At 50.7% G+C, this 12673-nt stretch overlaps 1 protein-coding gene across 7 annotated transcripts in view; it reads left to right on the top strand.

The window, feature by feature from the left end:
- The window catches only part of AKAP13 (A-kinase anchoring protein 13), a 326203-nt gene that overhangs the window by 170978 nt on the left and 142552 nt on the right, over positions 1-12673 (top strand). The window lies entirely within an intron of this gene.

Genomic DNA, 12673 nt, shown 5'->3' with positions numbered 1-12673 from the left:
ATGTTGTAGCATGTGTCAGCATTTTTCTTTTTATTTGTTTTAAAGATTTGTTTTATTTATTTGAAAGAGTTATAGAGAGAGGTAGAGAGAGAGAGAAGTTTTCCATCCACCGGTTCACTCCCCAAATGGCCGTAATGGCTGGAGCTGTGCCAATCTAAAGCTAGGAGCCAGGAGCTTCTTCAGAGTCTCCCACGTGGGTGCAGGGGTTTGAGGACTTGGGCCATCTTCTACCGCTTTCCCAGGCTCATTAGCAGGGAGCTGGATTAGAAGTGGAGCAGCCAGGACTCGAACTGGCTTGTGCTGTAGTCCTGGGCTTTAACCTGTTGTACCACAGCGCTGGCCCCAGCATTTTTCTTTTTTTTATTTTAAAAATTTTATTTATTTATTTGAGGGGTTGAGTTACAGACAGTGAGAGGGAGAAACAGAGAGAAAGGTCTTCCTTCTGTTGGTCACTCCCCAGGTGACTGCAACAGCCAGAGCTGTGCCAATCTGGAACCAGGAGCTTCTTCCCAGTCTCCCATGTGGGTGCAGGGGCCCAAGGACTTGGGCCATCCTCTACTGATTTCCCAGGCCACAGCAGAGAGCTGGATTGGAAGAGGAGCAGCTGAGACTAGAACTGGTGCCCTTATGGAATACCGGCACTGCAGGCGGAGGATTAACCTACTGCGCCATGGTGTCGGCCCCTCCAGCATTTTTCTTAGTTGGCAAATATTCTGTTGTGTGACTGTGCCACGTCTTGTTGTGCGTGTGCACTGATCCCACTGTGGGCTGTTGTGAAGAGCTCTGTGTGCAAGAGCAAGTGCATGTGTTGCCGTGTCCCTGCAGGCAGGGTCACATAATAATTGCACATTTGATATCCAGTAGATTTTTTAAAAATATGAGGAATCTTCAAAAAATATATAGAAAATATATATTATGAAGCACTATATGGATCTCAGATTTTTGTACCAAAATAAACTCATTTTAAAATTCCATTTTTTGTAAACCTTTTGAAGTCTCCTCATTTTTTCCTCCAGGGTCTTGATTTTAATTATTTTTTTCTTGTTTAAAAAAAGGAAGCATTTTTAAAAAAGATTATTTATTTGAAAGGCAGAGTTAGAGACCAGAGAGATCTTTCATCTTCTTGGGCTAGATGCATTAGCAGGGAGCTGGATCTTAAGTGAAGCAGCCGGGACTTGGACCTGCATTCATGCAGGATCCCAACATTGAGGCGATAGCTTAACTTGCTGTGCCAGGACACTGGCCCCAAGCAAACCCTCTTGCTGAAAGGAACAGCACTCTGCTTTAGATTCCACGCTGGTCAAAAGAATCCTTAGAGAGCTGGAAGCGTCGTCTTGTTTCTCCTAAAGGCAGTCTTGGACTCAGCTGGACTCCACAGTGCTGTTTGGTCTAAAGGTACCCCTTAGGTACACTGTTTGAAGTGTGTGCACGTGATAACCAGGCCTCCTCGTGTGCCCTGGTGCGGAGGGGCTGACTTTCCAAGCCACCCCTCATTACAGATAGAGTTTGTGACCACCGCCCGGGCAGCTGCTTGGACAGCGCAACACTGCCCGAGTCTTTGTTCCCACATCTCCACAGGAAGGGAAGGACAGAGCACACGTCCTGGAACTCGCAGGCCTCGGTCTTAGTGTGCTGGTGAGGGATGCCATGGAGCCGGCCTGGGCCTGGCTCCCGGGGCTTCACTTCCGCACGTCTGTGCTAACTGTTTCTTATCTTCTGTAAAGAAGAAAACAAAACGGTTTTTTTTTGAAGTCTTTCTCCTCTTGAACCTTTTCTCTTCTCATTTTTCTTCCAGTTTTAGGAGTTGACGGGGTAATATTCCTCTGATTAGTCAGCACACAGCCATTTTCTGCATAAAAGAACGGATCTTGAGAGAATCACATAACTCAAGGTCATCCCCAGCTGTTAGGAGGGGCCTGGCCTGGGCTTAAGACACAGACAGCAGGGCACAGTCCACACTGCCTCTCAGCCAGGCTCCATCCCTGGCAGAGACATTTTGTGGAGCCCGAGATCCACGTAACGTGAATGTCCAGGCCTTGCCCTCTGCGCCTCACCTTGCACGCAGGTTGGGAGATGTTCAGGTCTACATCATAATAGAGTTTTTGTGTTCACAGTGTTGTCAAAATGACGTGAGATCTGACTCCTTGCCTGTCCTCCTGCTGTGGGCCACCCTTGCCCCATTCACGTGGACTGAAAGGCAAAAGTAGACACAGTTTAATTTCTCTGTGTCCCATTTTCTCCTCGTCCTTTCGCTGCTCGTGGACTGTGTGCTTGTTGCAGGTTTTCACTGGTCGTGGACAGCAGTGGGATGCACAGTCTGACAGCTGCCACTCTGCTGCTAAGGCGTGAGAGCAGCTGCCGAGTGCAGAGGACTGCACGCCGCTGGCCTTCAGCAGGCCTTACCGTGGGTCTGAGGCTTGATTTCCTGTTGCTCATATGTCTTGAAATAATCTTGTTTTGAACCTTTTCCCCAGTCATTTAAAAACAAAGTATGAAATCCACTGTTACAGTTTCAGAGGCCATCCAGAGCATACCTGTGCTCTGAAAGAAAGCAACAGATTTGTTCTCTCTCCCTCCCTCTCTCCCTCCCCCCCCCCCCCCCCTTAAAAAAAGGCATTCTGTTACACTACCAGCTGGGGCCGGTTTGCAATCCTGTCTCTCTTGAGCTGCCTTTGAGCTTGGCCCCCTGGACCTCTGTGTGTCAGGTCTTCATTGTCTGGCCTGTACCTTGGCGTCTGGCTGTGCCCTCTGCAAAGGGCTGGTTGAGTTAGGACTGTAGTTGAGGAGGAGTGGTGTTTGCCTAATACTAGTTAACCTGGTCTTCCTGACACGAGCGCAGTCGGTGGTTTGGAGTTGGGAGCAGTCGAACAGTCCTCGCTTTACTGAATCATGGCTTCATCCATTCGTCCTCTTTGTGTGTTCTGTGCCTGAAAAACTAGGACAGAGGGGAAATTGTGGCAGTTTCCTAGTAACCTACGTGAAGAATCCATCTGACTGCTTACGTGGGTCACCTTGTCTAAACAGGTGATTGTCAGGACGTGGGTCTCTGGCGAGTGGCACCACAAGAATTGAACAGAACAGCCAGAGTCCTGTTCTTGTGAGTTCAGTAGTCTGTCACCTGTCATATAAGCTTGGGAGTGACTGCATTCCTCACCCTAACACATGTGCCGTGAAATAAGCCTTGCTTTCACAAAGGAATTAGCTTATCTGATCAGAGAAAACACATGCATGTTAAAAGATGCGGATCTCATGATAGTCTTAACTTTCTTTGCTTGACAGAAAATTGCTCACCGTTTAGGGTGCCAGGTCATTTAGCAGACAACAAAGCTCATCCCTGTGTACGGTCTGATGGTTTCATGGCTGTGGTTTGCTGATACAGATTGCCGTGGTTTGCATGTGGGTCCCTCCTGCTCCTGAGCTTCTCCGCTGTGCACTTCATGGTTTCAGATTGCCATTGGCTGTTTTCCTTTCCCTGTGGAAGGACTGCGTATCACAGGCTTAGAACAGAGCCTGGTGCACGTCAGCCGTCCTAGAGCTGCTCATTCGTTTTGGAACTGAGGTCCCAGTGTCCATGCTCCTCCCTTTTTTTCCTTTTTAAGACGTATTTATTGGAAAAGCAGAGATCAGAGTGAGGAAGAGACAGAGATTGATTGGTTGGTTTTCTGTCCGCTGATTCATTCCCTGAAATGTTCGCCACATCCAGGTCTAGGCCGGGCGGAAGCCAGGAGCCAGAATCTCCGTCTGAGTCTCCCACATGGGTGCAGGGGCCTGTGACACCCGGAGCATCCTCCGCTGCCTTCCCAGGAGCAGGAGCAGGAGCTGTGGGACGTGAACCAGCACTCTGACGTGGGATGCCAGCACAGCGCACGGCAGTTTAGGCCACTGTGCCACAACACCGGCATGTTCCCACACCCCCTTCACTCTTCCAAGTTACCTGTGGAATCTGGTGGTTCAAGCTCAATTACTGCTGCTTGAGTGCGCGTTATGAGGGGTCATGAAGGCCTCTTCCGTTAGTGTCAGTTGGGACACATGGACCTGGTTCTGTTTCTGAGAGCTTTGGGATTTGGAAGGAACTCTAAAGGGGATCCAAGTGCTTTCGAGGAGAAGCAGTGGACGTTGTTTTGTTTCACGGCTGATTGTCAGTTTCTGTGTCAGTCACGTTCGCATTCAGCTGCTGCTTCCAGAAGATCCGTCCTGAGTGCACGTCCGCAGGCTCCCCTGTGCTCTGGTGCAGATCCTGACCGTGCGTCACATTCCCATGCTTTCGGTATTCACCGGAGCAGTAACTTTGGCCACTCTGGGATGGAAGCTGATTCACTTGAAATCTGTTTAGCTGTCTCTGCTGTGGCCTGGGAGGGCAGTGGAGGACGGCCCAGGTGCTTGGGCCCTGCACCCCATGGGAGAGCAGGAGGAAGCTCCTGGCTTTGGGTCGGCGCAGCGCACCAGCCATAGTGGCCATTTGGGGGGTGAACTAACGGAAGGAAGACCTCTCTCTCTCTCTCTCACTAACTCTGCCTGTCAAAATAAATAAATAAATAAATCTATCTGTCCGAGATGGTGTTTGTCCAGGGAACTTGCTTTTGGTGCAGAAATTATGTAACATTCAGACCTGCTTTTTATTTCCTAAGCTTTGTTAGGAAGAGAGACAGATGCTGAATGGAAACCAGGAGCTAGCATTGAATTCTCAAGTCCAGAGAGGAAGCCTCTGGGACCATGTACCTGGCCAGGGTGCTCCACCACGGCCAGCAGAGATTCAGATTCCTGCCTGCTTGTATCCGTTGCTGCACACCAGCACCCTGCAGTATAGGGGTCTTTGCTTTTCAAGATGTGGCCAGCTTCTTTGCCTCCTGGGGATCTGCTCATGCGGCATCTGCAGTAATTCCTTCCCCTGGGGCGCACTGTGAAAGCTGTTTAGCTGTCAGGAACAGTTAATTCTGCCAGGCAGTTTGTGTCTTCAGGATGCTCATGCTATGGTCAAGGACAACTAGCAGACTGATGTGTTGAGGATCAGTGAGAAGGTATGCTCTGCCTGCAGTGACTCCCTGGTCAAGAAGGGAAACCAAACATCCCGTCAGCTGAAATTTCATTTTTTTCCTAAAGATTTATTTGTTTATTTGAAAGGCAGAGTTACAGAGAGGCAGAGGCATAGCCAGAGTGAGATCTTTGATCCATTGGTTCTTTCCCCAAATGGCCGCAGCGGCAGGAACTGGGCCAGTCAGGAGCCAGGGGCTTCTTCTGTGTCTCCTACGTGGGTGCAGGGGCCCAAGCACTCCATCTTCTGCTTTCCCAGACCATAGCAGGGAGCTGGATCGCAAGTGGAGCCAGGTCTTGAACCAGTGCCCATATGGGATGCTGGCACTGAGGATGGCGGCATTACCCGTTATACCACAGCGCCAGCTCTCCCATTCTTATTTTTATAGTAGTATTAATGTTTGCTTCTAGAGGGTTGTGGTAATTGCAGTGTTGGTCTTGTACTGTTTCCTGTTAGTATCTCTCGAATTTTGTGTCCTGTTGTTATTTTTAATGGTACACTGTTTTCTTTCTCTTCTCTCAAGGGCATGCTTGCATTCTCAGAAATTTGGTTAAAAGCATTTGCTTTGTGTGGCTTTTCATGGCCCTTGCACCAAGCTATCACGTGGCAGCTACCACGTAGTTCGGGAACTAATCTGTGGAGCCGTGGCACTGACAGGACGTGGTAACCAACGTTTACAGTAGGCCCTTGAAATACATGAAACGTGGATAACTTAAATACAGTTTTTAAAAATTAAAAAAAGTCACAGAGACATACCACATTTTAGTAGCATCCAACTCTTAGACGTGTTTTCACCATATTTATATTCTAGTAATATTAATGTGATCTCCTTAAAAAAAAAGGTTTATTTATTTATTTGAAAGGCAGATTGTGACAAAGAGATCTTTCATCCTCTGATTCACTCTCCATAGTGCCACAATAGCCAGGTAGGGGCCAGGCTGAAGCCGGGAGCCAGGAACTCAATCCAGGTCTCCCAGATGGGTGGCAGGGACCCAGGCACCTGGGCCATCATCCACTGCTTTTCCAGTTTTCCACATTTGCAATGAGCTGAATTGAAAGTGGAGCAGCTGGGACTCCTTCCTGGTACCCATATGGGATACTTGTATTGCAGCAGCCACAATGCCAGCCTCAGGAGCATTTTTAAAAGTTAGATATTTTCTGGCCAGTGCCGTGGCTCAATAGGCTAATCCTCCACCTGCGGTGCTGGCACACCGGGTTCTAGTCCCAGTTGGGGTGCCGGATTCTGTCCCAGTTGCCCCTCTTCCAGTCCAGCTCTCTGCTGTGGCCCAGGAAGGCAGTGGAGGATGGCCCAAGTGCTTGGACCCCTGCACCCACATGGGAGACCAGGAGAAACACCTGGCTCCTGGCTTCGGATCAGCGCGGTGCACCGGCCGCAGTGGCCATTGGAGGGTGAACCAACAGAAAAGGAAGACCTTTCTCTCTCTCTCTCTCTCACTGTCCACGCTGCGTGTTTTTTTTTTTTTTTTTTTTGGACAGGCAGAATTAGAGAGGTCCAAAGCCACGATCCGCGTGCTTCCTCCTGGTCTCCCATGCAGGTGCAGGGCCCAAACACTTGGACCATCCTCCACTGCCTTCCTGGGCCACAGCAGAGAACTGGACTGGAAGAGGAGCAACCGGGACTAGAACCCTGGAGTGCCAGCGCTGCAGATGGAGGATTAGCCTAGTGAGCCGCAGCGCCGGCCAAAAGTTAGACATTTTGAATCTGGTTAAAGCTAGCAAGCAAATGTGTGAAGTTATCACAGTATGTGACTCAATGCGTGTGCCATGCCATCCAGGAGTTCCCAGGGCGCAGGCCCCTGGAGAAGTGTGGTCTGCAGTGTGAGTATCACGTGGTAGCACAGGTGGATGGATTGCACATCGGAGGGAATGAGGCTGCATTTAGGGAGCCGTGGGCGTGCTTTTCGGCCTCAGACTTTTTTTTTTTTTTTTTTTTTGTGCTCACAATGCACTGAGCCGTTTGCCCTAGAACCCTGGAGGCTGACAATACTCAGTAGTGCGTGGACCACTTGGGGGCCGAGAGGGATGGGGCCTCTGCTCAGCTGTCTGCCTTCAACCAGTGGGAGTCTCTTCTCTTTCTGGCCTCCTGGTTCCATGCAGTGATGCAAGCATTTTGCTTCCATTCTGGAAACTCCCAAAGCCCTGTCATTCATTGCCTGAGGACTAGATGTGTGTTGTGACGTTATCATGTGAAGCTTCTGGAGAACAGTGGCTGGGAGTGACGACTTCCCCCATGTGGGCCAGCAAGTGGCTCTCAGGAGCACCTTGAAGTCATCCTGACCTTGGGCCTGGCTTACAGGTTCATCTCCTGTGTGCTTCATGTCTGCCCTGACAGAGCCATGGCGTTGATCTATATTTAAACCTTAAAGCCTCGTCCTTCTGGGACTGTGGTTGGGGGTTGAACACGTTCCTGTGTTCCTACTGCAGATAATTGCAAGAGATTTCTGAAACTGTTTGAAGTAATTACAGGAGTAATTAGAGAAGCGGCCCCTGTGAGAAATACTTAGATTTGGAACTTCCATTAACGTGGGACTCACAGACACACCCCCGTGTGTTTCTTTTGCTGTGCAGCACACAAGGTACATGGGGAGTGCTACAGCATCTGGAAAGCTTTAGCCCAACCCTTCCTAGAGTCAGGTTAAAAAAAAAAAAAGTAGAGGCAGAGGAAGTCCAGGAGGAGAAATTTCTTATTTCATTGCTTAGACTCCGTGAGGAGAGATACCAGTAGAAAAATACACCTGAATTGCAGGGACCCCATCTCCCCTGTTTCATTTGTAAAGAAATAGTATGGGATCAGAAAGTGTGTAATTGAAACCATTCAAAAGCTTGTCTGTTTATATCCTAGATTCTGTAACTACACGAATCCAGAATCTTGTAGAAGTAATTATTTTTACCCTAGAATCTTGGTGTAGGGAAGAATGTTAGTGCTCATGGGGTCTGCAGCTTTTGATGTGCGAGGCAGGAGAGCAGCAGCTGCAGGGCCAGCCGGTGTGGGCCAGCTGCTTGCTCTCCAGTGTCGCCCTTGGCACTGACCCTGCTGAAATAGGTTCCCCCAGTATCTTCAGCCTGGGACCCTCTGCAGTGTTTCTGCTGATGCCAGCCCTTTCTTGTTTCTCCAGGAAATCCTCACCCAGGAAGCTCTTTGACTCTCTTTACTGTCAGTGGACTTTCTGCTTCATATAGCTCCCTGAACCCCAACCCTCTCCCGTACTCCCGTTGAAGAGAGAAATTATGGCAAGGGTGTTGTGGTGGATCAGCTGTGTGCATCTGCTGTGCCGGTCTCTGGTGCTGCCTGTTGGCAAGTTACTGTCTGATACCTATTCTTGGAGGTTGTGGCTGGACCCCATGTGATCACAGTATGGGCTGATGTGCATTGAGTCTCTGTAATTCTTTTAAATAAATAAATCTTAAAAAAATCAGGTGGGGCTGGCGCCGCGGCTCACTAGGCTAATCCTCTGCCTGCAGCGCTGGAACTCCGGGTTCTAGTCCCGGTTGCTCCTCTTCCAGTCCAGTTCTCTGCTGTGGCCTGGGAGGGCAGTGGAGGATGGCCCAAGTGCTTGGGCCCTGCACCCGCATGGGAGACCAGGAGGAAGCACCCAGATCGTGGCTTCGGATCAGTGCAACACACCCGCCGTAGCGGCCATTTTGGGGGGGTGAACCAACAGAAGGAAGACCTTTCTCTCTGTCTGTCTCTCACTGTCTAACTCTGCCTGTCAAAATAAATAAATAAATAAATAAATAAATAAATAAATAAAATAAGGTGTAGGGCTGGTGCCGTGGCTCACTTGGTTAATCCTCTGCCTGGGGCCCCGGCATCCCATATGGGCGCCGGGTTCTAGTCCCGGTTGCTCCTCTTCCAGTCTGGCTCTCTGCTGTAGCCCAGGAAGGCAGTGGAGGATGGCCCAGGTGCTTGGGCCCCTGCACCCACATGGAGATCAAGAGGAAGCACCTGGCTCCTGGCTTTGGATCGGCGCACTTCTGTCTATAGTGGTCATTTGGGGGTGAACCAATGGAAGGAAGACCTTTCTCTCTGTCTCTCTCTCTCACTGTCTATGACTCTACCCGTCAAATAAAAAATAAAAATCAGGTGGAGGTGGCATTAGCCGCCATTGGCAGTCCATTATTGTGTATAGTTAGGGTTGAGGAAAGAAGGGAGCCCGGTCCTCCCTGGCTTCTGTGCAGTGGAACGGATGAAGAGCTGGTTGTCAGTGTCAGCACAGAGGCAGAGTCCTTGGAATTCAGACCCGGGAAGACTACTCGTCTGAAAGAAAGATGATCACAGTGGATTGTGTTGAAGATGATGTGCTTGTTTTGAGCTCCCCTGGTGTGGGTCACTGTAGCAGCCTCGTAGGGAAGGCAGTAGGTGGGTGTTAGTGAGACACAGAGCAGAGGCCCTCTGTTCTGCTCAGCGATCCACTGGAGCCCAGGGCTGACCTTCCCCGCTCACCTCATCTCCTGGGCTCGCTGCTTGGCCGGCCTGTCTCTGCAAGTTGCTGCCCATTAAATGCACACACACACCCTGATTTTTAGAGAAGTTATCAAAATACTTCCGTGAAACTTGGCCTGAGTAATGGACCATTTGTGCAAAGTATGTTTAAAAGTTTTACTGGAACACTTGTTTTCTTGTTTCAAGGTTTATGTTGAAAACATTCACATTTTTAGAAGTCACGTTAGTTCCAGAAAGCGACATCACATATTTTAACGAAAATCACTGGGATGGCAGCCTGTGGACCACAGTGGCCAGGACCTGCATCCGGTGCAGGAGTTTGGACCAGTGTGGACACTGCCGTTTCCCGTCAGAGTGCCTGCACCGGGTCCCTGCTCTGTTCTCTGCGCTAGCTTCCTGCCAAAGTGAACTCCGCGGAGCAGCAAGTGACGCCTCAAGAACTTGGATCCTTGCTGCCCGTGGGGAAGACCGGATTGAGTTCCCGGTTCCTGCTCCTGCCCTGAGTTTAGGAGCACTTGAGGAGTGAGCCAGTGGCTGGATCCTTTGTATCTTTCTGCCTCTCTCTCAAAATTTATTTATTTATTTGGCAGAGTTACAGAGAAAAGGACACACATATACACACACAAACAGAGAGAGAGAGAGAGAGAGAGAGAGACATTGAGATCTTCTAACCACTGGTTCACTCCCTGAATGACTGCAACAGCTTGTGCTGGGCTGGTCTGAAGCGAGGAGCCAGGAGCTTCTTCCAGGTCTCCCATGTGGGTGCAGGGGCCCAAGTACTTGGGCCATCTTCCACTGCACATGAGCAGGGTGTTGGGTAGGACATGGAGCAACTGGGACTTAAACCTCTGCCCATATGGGATGCTGGCACGCCAAGCAGCAGCTTTACTCACTACACTACAGCGTTGGCCCCAAGTAAATATTTTTTAAAAATAGCCCCCGACCTATCAAGTTGTACACATTAACAATTTTTGTATGTCAATCATACCTCAGTAAAGTGGCTTAAATTTTATTATTTAATTTATAGATTTATTTTATTATTTGAAAGGCAGAGTCACAGAGAGAGAGAGAGAGGAAGAGACAGAGAGGTCTTCCTGTTTCACTCTACAATTAACTACAACAGCTAGCGCTGAGCCAGATTGAAGCCAGGAGCTTCTTCCGGGTCTCCCATATGGGTACAGGGCCCAAGCTCTTGGACCATCTTCTGCTGCTTTTCAGGCAGTATTAGCAGGGAGCTAGAGCGAAAGTGGAGCATCTGGGACTTGAACCAGTGCCCATATGTGATACCAGCATTGCAGGTGGCAGCCTTACCCACTGTGCTACAATGCTGCCCCTATTTATTACTATTTTAAAGATATTTATTTGGAGGAGTTACTGGAGGAGGGTGAGAAGATCAATCTTCCACCCACTGATTCACTCTCCAAGTGGCCGCAATGGCCAGGACAGAGCCAGGCCAAAACCAGGAGTCAGGAGCCGCATCCAGGTTTCCCATGTGAGAGGCAGGGGTCCAAGCAACTTGGGCCATCTTCCTCTGCTTTCCCAGGTCATTAGCAGGGAGCCGGTGGGAAATAGAGTAGCCAGGCAAGGCTTGAACTGGCAGGACGCTGCTGTCGCAGGCATAGCTTTGCCTGCTGTACTAAACACCGGCTTCCAATTTTTAAAATTATTTTTTAAAAAATAGGTAGTTAGACAATTTCTGCATTTACTAATTTCAGATAGGTCCCGTACCCTGATGAACTCTCAGTGCCAAAGCCATTGGTGTGTAGTGGACACACGGTGCCATGGTGTGAAGTGGACAGATGGTACCATTGGTGTGAAGTGGGCACATGGTGCCATGATGTGCAGTGGACGCACGGTGCCATGGTGTGAAGTGGACACACAGTGCCATGGTGTGAAGTGGATGCACATTGCCATGGTGTGAAGTGGACAGATAGTGCCATGGTGTGCAGTGGACGCACGGTGCCATGGTGTGCGGTGGACGCACGGTGCCATGGTGTGAAGTGGACGCACAGTGCCATGGTGTGAAGTGGACACACGGTGCCATGGTGTGCGGTGGACACACGATGCCAGGGTGTGCAGTGGACGCACGGTGCCATGGTGTGCGGTGGACGCACGGTGCCATGGTGTGAAGTGGACGCACAGTGCCATGGTGTGAAGTGGACGCACGGTGCCATGGTGTGCAGTGGACGCAAAGTTCCATGGTGTGCACTGGACGCATGGTGCCATGGTGTGCAGTGGGCACATGTTGCCATGGTGTGCGGTGGACTCACGGTGCCATGGTGTGAAGTGGACGCACAGTGTCATGGTGTGCAGTGGATGCACGGTGCCATGGTGTGCAGTGGACGCACGGTGCCATGGTGTGAAGTGGACGCATGGTGCCATGGTGTGCAGTGGATGCACGGTGCCATGGTGTGCAATGGACGCAGGGGACACACGGTGCCATGGTGTGCAGTGGACGCACGGTGCCATGGTGTGCAGTGGACGCATGGTGCCATGGTGTGAAGTGGACGCATGGTGCCATGGTGTGCAGTGGATGCACGGTGCCATGGTGTGCAATGGACGCAGGGGACACACGGTGCCATGGTGTGCAGTGGACGCACGGTGCCATGGTGTGAAGTGGACGCATGGTGCCATGGTGTGCAGTGGATGCACGGTGCCATGGTGTGCAATGGACGCAGTGGACACACGGTGCCATGGTGTGCAGTGGACGCACGGTGCCATGGTGTGCAGTGGACGCACGGTGCCATGGTGTGAAGTGGACGCATGGTGCCATGGTGTGCAGTGGATGCACGGTGCCATGGTGTGCAATGGACGCAGTGGACACACGGTGCCATGGTGTGCAGTGGACACAGAGTATCATGGTGTGCAGTGGACACACAGTGCCATGGTGTGCGGTGTACACGCGGTGCCATGGTGTGCAGTAGGCACATGGTGCCATGGTGTGCAGTGGACACACGGTGCCATGGTGTGAAGTGGGTGCACAGTGCCATGGTGTGAAGTGGACGCACGGTGCCATGGTGTGCAGTGAACGCACGGTGCCATGGTATGCAGTGGACGCACAGTGCCATGGTGTGAAGTGGACGCACGGTGCCATGGTGTGAAGTGGACGCACGGTGCCATGGTGTGAAGTGGACGCACGGTGCCATGGTGTGCAATGGACGCACAGTGCCATGGTG

Source organism: Lepus europaeus, chromosome 11 (genome assembly GCF_033115175.1).
Source record: "Lepus europaeus isolate LE1 chromosome 11, mLepTim1.pri, whole genome shotgun sequence".
NCBI classification, from domain to species: Eukaryota; Metazoa; Chordata; class Mammalia; order Lagomorpha; family Leporidae; genus Lepus; species Lepus europaeus.
Note: the sequence above shows the minus strand (reverse complement) of the source record. Positions and strands in the feature narration are given on the sequence as shown.